Raw genomic sequence first — 10,541 nt, forward strand, 5'->3', positions numbered from 1 at the left:
TGGCCACGAGGGTGGTGGCCCCCCCCTATAGGGCGCGCCCCCCTGCCTCGTGGGCCCACAGTGGCCCTCCTCCACTTATCCCAGCACCCATCTTCTTCCTCTATCTCCTTGCTCAAAGCACCTCTCACAAAACTGCTTGGGGAGATTGTTCCTTGGTATGTGACTCCTCCATCGGTCCAATTAGTTTTTGTTCTCGTGCTTTATTCTTTGCAAATTTCTGCTGCATAGGTGACCATGTTCTTGAGCTTCCATGTCAAATTTATATGGTTCCAAGTAGTTCTAATGCTTGATTTAGGCTCTAGGCACTTGTAGGAGTAGTTGCTATCAGTTTTATTGAAATTGGTTCACTTTTGTTTGAAGTTACTAAAAACTTTAGAATTTTTTAGAGAAAAACAATATGCTTAGGAAGATGTTCCAAGGTCGTTCTTCTAAGAAGCAAGGACCCAGGATTGCTATGCGCGATGCTGACGAGGATCCACCAAGAGACGCTCCAGTACGGCCTTGCGAATGGCCGTCGGAAAATTTTATGGACCGTGTGGGAATTAAAGAAGAATTCAAAGCATATTTGGGCAATGCCGGTCTTGAGGATTTTGAGGCTAACAAATGCCCCCAGTATCATGATCTCACAAGTTCATTTGTGAGGAGGTTTGAGTATTCATCTTCGCGTAATTCTCCTTCAGTCATGTTTGATCTCTATGACAAATCTTATACCATGGACTTAGAGGATTTCACTTCTGCTTGCAAACTTCCATCATGGGGTAGTGTTAGGGATCCCCCTAAATCTGAATTTAGAAACTTTCTTGCTAGTATAACTATGGGGGAATCTAGAGATATAACGCAGGCTACCATAGGGAGCATTCACTTTCCTGCTATACATTATTTTGCTCTTTTCATCGGTAGATGCATAAATGCTAAGGATGAAGCATGTCACATGTGTGTCCCTGATCATAGCATTCTTAGGAGTGCTGTGTTAGGAGACCAATCTTATCATATGGGAGCCATTGTAGCTCATAGGTTGCATCATAATAGACATAATGGAGATTTCTTTGGAGGAATTTACGCAACCCGCTTAGCTCATTTTCTTGAAATAGACATTCGTGAGGGTGATATGGAGTTGCCTCCTGCATATTTAGATTATAACTCTATGGCTTCGCACCAGTTTGTCGAGAGGCCTGAATGACCTCTCTTATATCGCTTAAGTTTTGATAAACGACGTGTTTTCTGTATTACTCTCCCTGCTCCTGCCTTCTCTGATTTACAGAAAAAAGGAAGATATGTTATTACCAGAGAGGAGGTAGAAGAGAACGAGAGGAGAGCGGAGGCAGCCTGACTCCACGCTGCAACTCAGCAGGCGATAACCGATGCACATCAGTATGATCCCAACTATCCTTCCTCATCATAGTACGACCCCAACAACTATTATTATGGATATCCGCCAGGCCAGCCGTGGCCATAGACCAACTTAGGCCAAAAGCCTAAGCATGGGGGAGTACGTATTTCTCACCGACATTACATTTATGTTCACACACACTCATTGCTAGATGTCGGTGCTCATACTTTTTCACTGTAATATCCATGCTAGTTTATTTTCTTTTTCCTGCTTTCTTCTTGTGTGTTTGTTAAACCTTAAGAAAAACCAAAAAAATTAGTAGTAGTTTATTTTTCTGCTGTAGTAGTAATAACTAAAAAGAAAACCCAAAAATATTTCCCGTTCATCTTTTACTTGTTGGGAGCTTTCCCGTGTAAATAGTTTTATTTCTTTTATTTGGGGGTCAGTAGGAGAAGACCATAATTAAATTGTTGAAGTGGCTCTTATATGCATTATTGTTGAATTAACCCAGAGCCCATATTGCTTGTCGTCTCCTGTTTATTGAATGCTTGCAGATTCCAGTTTAGTCCAATGCACGTGCACTCTTATTATTATTCACACCATTCGGTCGTGCAAGTGAAAGGCAATTATGATGATATATGATGGACTGACTGAGATGAGAAAAGTTGGTATGAACTCGACCTCTTTTGTTTTTGTAAATATGATGAGCCCATCATTCTTGATTCAGCTTATTATGAATAAACATGTTTGCAATGACAATTAGAGATCATAGTTGCTTGTGTCATGCTTGATCAGCTATGAGTTATAATGATTTGCCTTGTATGCCAACATGCTATTGAGATGATTATGATGTGGTAGGATGGGGTGGTATCCTCTTTTGAATAATTTAAGTGACTTGACTTGGCACATGTTCACGCATGTAGTTGAAAAAAAATCAACATAGCCTTCACGATATTTATGTTCATGGTGGATTATATCCTACTCATGCTTGCATCCAATGTTTATTAATTTTAATGCATGTACATGGCTGTTGTCGCTCTCTAGTTGGTCGCTTCCCAGTCTTTTGCTAGCCTTCACCTGTACTAAGCGGGAATACTGCTTGTGCATCCAATCCCTTAAACCCCAAAGTTATTCCAGATGAGTCCACCATACCTTCCTATATGCGGTATCTACCTGCCGTTCCAAGTAAATTTGTATGTGCCAAACTCTAAACCTTCAAATGAACATTCTGTTTTGTATCCTCGAATAGCTCATGTATCAACAAAGGCTGTCCTTATCTTCCGTGTTAGGCGGGTTATTCTCAAGAGGAGTGGACTCCGCTCCTCACTCACGAGAAAATGGCTGGTCACCGGGATGCCCAGTCCCATGCTTTATGCAAACTAAATCAAAATTAATTGCAAACAAAACTCCCCCTGGGACCTGATGTATGTTGGAGGCACTCGTTGTTTCGAGCAAGCCATGGATTGATGCTTGTTGCTGGAGGGGGAGTATAAACTTTACCATTCTGTTTGGGAACCGCCTATAATGTGTTTAGCATGGAAGATATCGCCATCTCTTAGTTGTTACGTTGACAATCAAAGTATACCGCTCAAAATACAATTTATCTCTATTTAAAAACCGAGCTCTGGCACCTCTACAAATCCATGCTTCCCTCTGCGAAGGGCCTATCCATTTACTTTTATGCTGAGTCATCACCCTCTTATTAAAAAGCACTAGCTGGAGAGCACAGTCGTCTTTTTTATTCATCACTGTTAATTTATATTGGGTGTGACTATGATTGGATCTCTTTTACCATGAATTACAATGTCTAGTCAGTCCTTGATCTTTAAAGGTGCGCTACATTTATGTTTTGCGGTCTCAGAAAGGCCTAGCGAGATACCATCTTGTTATATCATATTATGATTGTTTTGAGAAAGTGTTGTCATCCAAGATTTATTATTATGACTTGCTAGTTGATTATGCTATTGATACGAGTAATTGTGAGACCTGAGAATTATTGCAAATGTGGTTAGTTATGATCTATGCTGAAAACTTGAATGCTGGCTTGACATAGTTACAACAACAAGAGCAAACAGAGTTTGTAAAAGTTTTTCTTTCATTCTTTCAGTTTTTCAACTGAATTTCTTGAGGACAAGCAAGGGTTTAAGCTTGGGGAGTTGATACGTCTCTGCCGTATCTATTTTTCCAAACACGTTTGCCCTTGTTTTGGACTCTAACTTATATGATTTGAATGGAACTAACCAGGACTGACGCTGTTTTCAGCAGAATTACCATGATGTTGTTTTATGTGCAGAAAACAAATATTCTTGGAATGACCTGAAACTCCACGGGAGGTCTTAGAGAAAATAATAAAAAAATCCTCCCCAAATATGAAGACCAGGGGGCCCACACCCTTCTCACGAGGGTGGGGGCGCCCCCCTAGGGCGCGCCCCCTACCTCGTGGGCCCCCTGGAGACCCTCCGACGCCAACTCCAACTTTATATATTTGCTTTCGGAGAGAAAAAAATCAGAGAGAAGAAATCATCACGTTTTACGATACGGAGCCGCCGCCAAGCCCTAAACCCTCTCGGGAGGGCTGATCTGGAGTCCGTTCGGGGCTCCGGAGAGGGGGATTCGTCGCCGTCATCATCATCAACCATCCTCCATCACCAATTTCATGATGCTCACCGCCGTGCGTGAGTAATTCCATCGTAGGCTTGCTGGACGGTGATGGGTTGGATGAGATTTATCATGTAATCGAGTTAGTTTTGTTAGGGTTTGATCCCTAGTATCCACTATGTTCTGAGATTGATGTTGCTATGACTTTGCTATGCTTAATGCTTGTCACTAGGGCCCGAGTGCCATGATTTCAGATCTGAACCTATTAGGTTTTCATGAATATATGAGAGTTCTAGATCCTATCTTGCAATTCTATAGTCACCTATTATGTGTTATGATCCGTTAACCCCGAAGTGACAATAATCGGGATACTTACCGGTGATGACCATAGTTTGAGGAGTTCATGTATTCACTATGTGCTATTGCTTTGTTCCGGTTCTCTATTAAAAGGAGGCCTTAATATCCCTTAGTTTCCAATAGGACCCCACTGCCACGGGAGGGTAGGACAAAAGATGTCATGCAAGTTCTTTTCCATAAGCACATATGACTATATATGGAATACATGCCTACATTACATTGACGAATTGGAGCTAGTTCTGTGTCACACTATGTTATGACTGTTACATGATGAACCACATCCAGCATAATTATCCATCACTGATCCGGTGCCTACGAGTTTTCGATATACTGGTTTACGCTTATTTACTTTTCCGTTGCTACTGTTACAATCACTACAAAATACCAAAAATATTACTTTTTGTTGTCTTTACTTTTGTTGCCGCTACCACCACTATCATATTACTTTGCTACTAAACACTTTGATGCAGATACTAAGTTTCCAGGTGTGGTTGAATTGACAACTCAGTTGCTAATACTTGAGAATATTCTTTGGCTCCCCTTGTGTCGAATCAATAAATCTTGGTTGAATACTCTACCCTCGAAAGCTGTTGCGATCCCCTATACTTGTGGGTTATCAGCCCTTGAAGCAAAGTACTACTACGCATGCCCCTAGGGGGATATATTGGTAGGAAAAGACCATCGCTCGTCCCCGACTGCCACTCATAAGGAAAGAAATCAAAGAACACCACATGCTTTAAATTTGTCACACAGCGTTTACCATACGTGCATGCTACGGGACTTGCCAACCTCAACACAAGTATTTCTCAATTTCACAATTACTCAACTAGCACAACACTAATATTACCACCTTTATATCTCAAAACAATTATCAAGTATCAAACTTCTCATAGTATTCAATTCACTTTATACGAAGTTTTTATTATATCCCTCTTGGATGCCCATCATATTAGGACTAAATTCATAACCAAAGCAAATTACCATGCTGTTTAGGACTCTCAAAATAATATAAGTGAAGCATGAGATTTCATCTATTTCTTCAAAATAAAACTACCATCGTGCTCTAAAAAGATATAAGTGAAGCACTAGAGCAAATGACAAACTACTCCAAAAGATATAAGTGAAGATCAATGAGTAGTCGAATAATTATGCAACTATGTGAAGACTCTATAACATTTAATAATTTCAGATCTTGGTATTTTATTCAAACAGCAAGCAAAACAAAAAAAAATAAAATGACGCTCCAAGCAAAACACATATCATGTGGTGAATAAAAATATAGCTCCAAGTAAAGTTACCGATGAACGAAGACGAAAAAGGGGATGCCTCCCGGGGCATCCCCAAGCTTAGGCTCTTTGTTGTCCTTGAATATTACCTTGGGGTGCCTTGGGAATCCCCAAGATTAGGCTCTTGCCACTCCTTATTCGATAGTCCATCGAATCTTTACCCAAAACTTAAAAACTTCACAATACAAAACTTAACAGAAAACTCGTAAGCTCCGTTAGTATAAGAAAGCAAATCACCACTTAGGTACTCTAATGAAATCATTCTTTATTTATATTGGTGTTAAACCTCATGTATTCCAACTTCCCTATGGTTCATACCCCCTGATACTAGCCATAGATTCATCAAAATAAGCAAACAACACACGAAAAAACAGAATCTGTCAAAAACAGAACAGTCTGTAGCAATCTGTAGGTTTCGAATAATTATGTAACCCCAAAACTTATGAAATAAATTGGTGGACGTGAGGAATTTATCTCTTAATCATATTCAAAAATAAACAACCTAATCGCACTCTCTAGTAAAAAATGGCAGCAAATCTCGTGAGCACAAAAGTTTCTGTTTTTTACAGCAAGATCGCAAAGACTTCACCCAAGTCTTCCCAAAGGTTCTACTTGGCACAAACACTAATTAAAACATAAACCACATCTAAATAGAGGCTAGATGAATTATTTATTACTAAACAGGAGCAAAAAGCAAGGAACAAAAATAAAATTGGGTTGCCTCCCAACAAGCGCTATCGTTTAACGCCCCTAGCTAGGCATGATGATTTCAATGATGCTCACATAAAAGATAAGAATTGAAACATAACAGGAGCATCATGAAGCATATGACAAGCACATTTAAGTCTAACCCACTTCCTATTCATAGGGATTTTTTTAGCAAACAACTTGTGGGAACAAGAATCAACTTGCATAGGAAGGTAAAACAAGGATAACTTCAAGATTTTCAGCACATAGAGAGGAAACTTAATATTATTGCAACTCCTACAAGCATATATTCCTCCCTCATAATAATTTTCAGTAGCATCATGAATTAATTAAACAATATAACCATCACATAGAGCATTCTTTTTATGATCTACAAGCATAGAAAATTTATTATTCTCCACATAAGCAAGATTCTTCTCAATCAGAATAGTGGGAGTATGATAAGAAACTCGAATACTATAAATTGTTTCCACATTAAAAGAGTAATTTTCAGAAAAGGGTAATCATAATCATGACAAGTTTTATACATATAATCATCACTACTTTTTATAGCATAAGTGTCATCACAATAATCATCATAAGTAGCAACTTTGTTCTCATCATAATCGATCGAAACCTCTTCCAAGATAGTGGAATCATTACTAAATAAAGTCATGACCTCTCCAAATCCACTTTTATAATTGTCACAATAAGATTCAACACCCTCCAAAATAGTGGGATCATTACTTCCTAAAGTTGACACTCTTTCAAACTCACTTTCATCAATATAAGCATCATAAATAGGAGGCATGCTATCATCATAGTAAATTTGCTCATCAAAACTTGGGAGACTAAAAATATCATCTTCATTAATCATAGCATCCCCAAGCTTGGGACAAACATTAATTGCAGCAAATACATTTTCAAACATGTCATTCTCATCAAACATAGCATCCCCAAGCTTGGGCCTTTTCATATCATAAGCATAATCACTCTCATCATTAATAGTATGGATAGCACCAATAGTGTAACAATTATCATCATCATGATGTCTAATAGGAGCAACATCATTTCGGAGAGATACCTTTTTACCTTTACTTCTCTGTCTTTTCTTTCTCTTCTTCACATTAAGTATGGGTTTAACCCTATTTTTGGAGCTCCTTATTAATGAGATTGGTTGAATAGAAGGCTCCTCCTCGTTACCTGATTCATCATAAGAAATAATAGAAGAATATTGGGAAATCTCTTTCCTTTCATTAGTATTCTCTTCATATTCTAATTGTTTTCTTGTCTTTATGTAATTGGCAATATAAGGATTTTCAATGCAATTCACCGCACAATACATAAAAATTTCTTCTAGATCAAAATCAAGAAATCTATCAAGATTAAATTTTGGAATACCCTCAGTTACACATTTCATTTCTTCATACCCCAAAAGAAGACTAAGCTCTTTATGATGCTCAAGGGTATCAAGTTATCAAAAAATTTGGACACGATTTGATCATGAAACAAATAGCATTGGAGCTTTAAATGACCATGTTCATTGCAAAGTTCACAAGGATGGCGATAAATATTGAATCTTTCAGCACAATCATCTAGCCTTTGTTGCAAGCATTTAGTTTCCAAATACTTATGCCTCTTGCAAAATGTATCTTCCCTATTTGGTGTGTGCTTGCAAGCTCTATGTATTCCACAAAAGTTGACATGCTTATAAGAGACATTTTCATCATGACTAGTGCAATCGTCATTAGTACTATGGATATTCAAAGAGTTCATACTAATAACATTGCAATCATCCTCATCATTCAAAGATTTAGTGCCAAGCATTCTAATGCATTCTTCTTCTAACACTTTGGCACAATTATCGGAATCCTTATTTTCATGAAAGATATTAAAAAGATGAAGCATATGAGGTACCCTCAATTCCATTTTTTTAGTTTTCTTTTATAAACTAAACTAGTGATAAAACCAGAAACAAAAAGATTCGATTGCAAGATCTAAAGATATACCTTCAAACGCTAGCCTCCCCGGCAACGGCGCCAGAAAAGAGCTTGATGTCTACTACACAACCTTCTTCTTGTAGACGTTGTTGGGCCTCCAAGTGCGGAGGTTTATGTTGGGGAACATAGCAATTTCAAAAAAAATCCTACGCACACACAAGATCATGGTGATGCATAGCAACAAGAGGGGAGAGTGTTGTCTACGTACCCTCATAGATCGAAAGCGGAAGCGTTAGCACAACACGGTTGATGTAGTCGTACGTCTTCATGGCCCGACCGATCAAGCACCGAAACTACGGCACCTCCGAGTTCTAGCACACGTTCAGCTCGATGATGATCCCCGGACTCCGATCCAACAGAATGTCGGGGAAGAGTTCCGTCAGCACGACGGTGTGGTGACGATCTTGATGTTCTACTATCGCAGGGCTTCGCCTAAGCACCACTACAATATTATCGAGGACTATGGTGGAGGGGGGCGCCGCACACGGCTAAGAGATCAATGATCAACTGTTGTGTCTATGGGGTGCCCCCCTGCCCCCATATATAAAGGAGCAAGGGAGGGAGGCGGCCGGCCTAGGAGGAGGGCGCGCCAAGGGGGGAGTCCTACTCCCACCGGGAGTAGGACTCCTCCTTCCCTTGTTGGAGTAGGAGAGAAGGAAAGAGGGAGAGAGGAACAAGGAAAAGTGGGCTGCACCCCTTGTCCAATTCGGACCAGAGGGGGGGCGCGCGCCTCCTTCCTTTCGGCCTCTCTCCTCTATTCCCGTATGGCCCAATAAGGCCCATATACTCCCCGGCGAATTCCCGTAACTCTCTGGTACTCCAAAAAATACCCGAATCACTCGGAACCTTTCCGATGTCCGAATATAGTCGTCCAATATATCGATCTTTACGTCTCAACCATTTCGAGACTCCTCGTCATGTCCCCGATCTCATCCGGGACTCCGAACTCCTTCGATACATCAAAACTCATAAACTCATAATATAACTGTCATCGAAACCTTAAGCGTGCGGACCCTACGGGTTCGAGAACAATGTAGACATGGCCGAGACACGTCTCCGGTCAATAACCAATAGCGGAAACTGGATGCTCATATTGACTCCCACATATTCTACGAAGATCTTTATCGGTCAGACCGCATAACAACATACGTTGTTCCCTTTGTCATCAGTATGTTACTTGCCCGAGATTCAATCGTCGGTATCTCAATACCTAGTTCAATATCGTTACCGGCAAGTCTCTTTACTAGGCCCTCTGGTGCTAAGAGGAAAAGGTAGGGTGAAATTGGGTCTCCCTGCCAGATACCTCTCAAAGTATTGAAATCGTCAAGTTTCTTGCCATTGAATAGAATTGAGTATGAGACAGATTTGACCATATTCATGATAATTGAAACCCACCTCTCAGAAAAACCAAGCTTAAGCATGAAAGCTCCAAGTATGTCCAGACCATTCTACTATATCATATGCTTTCATCATGTCCAGCTTCAGCGCACAATGACGATGTTTTCAAGCTTTATTTTGTTTCATAAAATGCAAGCATTCATAAGCAATAATGATGTTGTCAGTAATAAGCCTCCCTGGAATGAAGGTAGACTGCTCTACGAAAATAATATATGGGAGGGTCTCTTTCAGCCGGTTAGCAATAACTTTAGATGTAATCTTGTATAGAACATTGCATAGGCTGATTGGTCAGAATTGGGTTAAACAAGAGGGTTTTTTAAACCTTTGGGATCAAAACTAGACAAGCAGTATCGATGCACTCACACTCTCTATGCCTTCCACAATGTACAATACTTCATCTCCACATATCTCCCAATGCTTCTAAAAGAAGTGCGTCGGGTAGCCATCTGGAACCTGAGCTTTCATAGGAAACATTTGAAATGGGGATGCTTTTACATCAAGGGTGGTGTATGCGGCATTTAGATATGCGTTCATATATGTTGTCACTTAGGTGGCACCGCATCCAACACATCATGCATGTTGGTAACACCTTCTAACGTGTAGAGACTTTTGTAGAACATTGTTGCCATCTCCTCAAGCTTAGTTATGTTACTGATCACGTCACGATTAGCATTTTGCATGGATTTTATGGGGTTCTTCCTTCTCCTCATAGTATCTCTAACGTGGAAGTAGCGAGAAGTGTTTTTATCACCTATTTTTTATGGTTAAAAAGAAGAAAAAAGGGCCAGGCCCGGGACGGAGGGGTGTGACGGGCGGGCGAATTGGCTGTGCACGTCTACGTATAGCTCGTATATGCCACATATGGAGGTGGGTATACCTTATGGT

Source organism: Triticum urartu, chromosome 1A (assembly GCF_056163025.1).
Source record: "Triticum urartu cultivar PI428250 chromosome 1A, HENAU_Tu73, whole genome shotgun sequence".
Taxonomy (NCBI): Eukaryota; Viridiplantae; Streptophyta; class Magnoliopsida; order Poales; family Poaceae; genus Triticum; species Triticum urartu.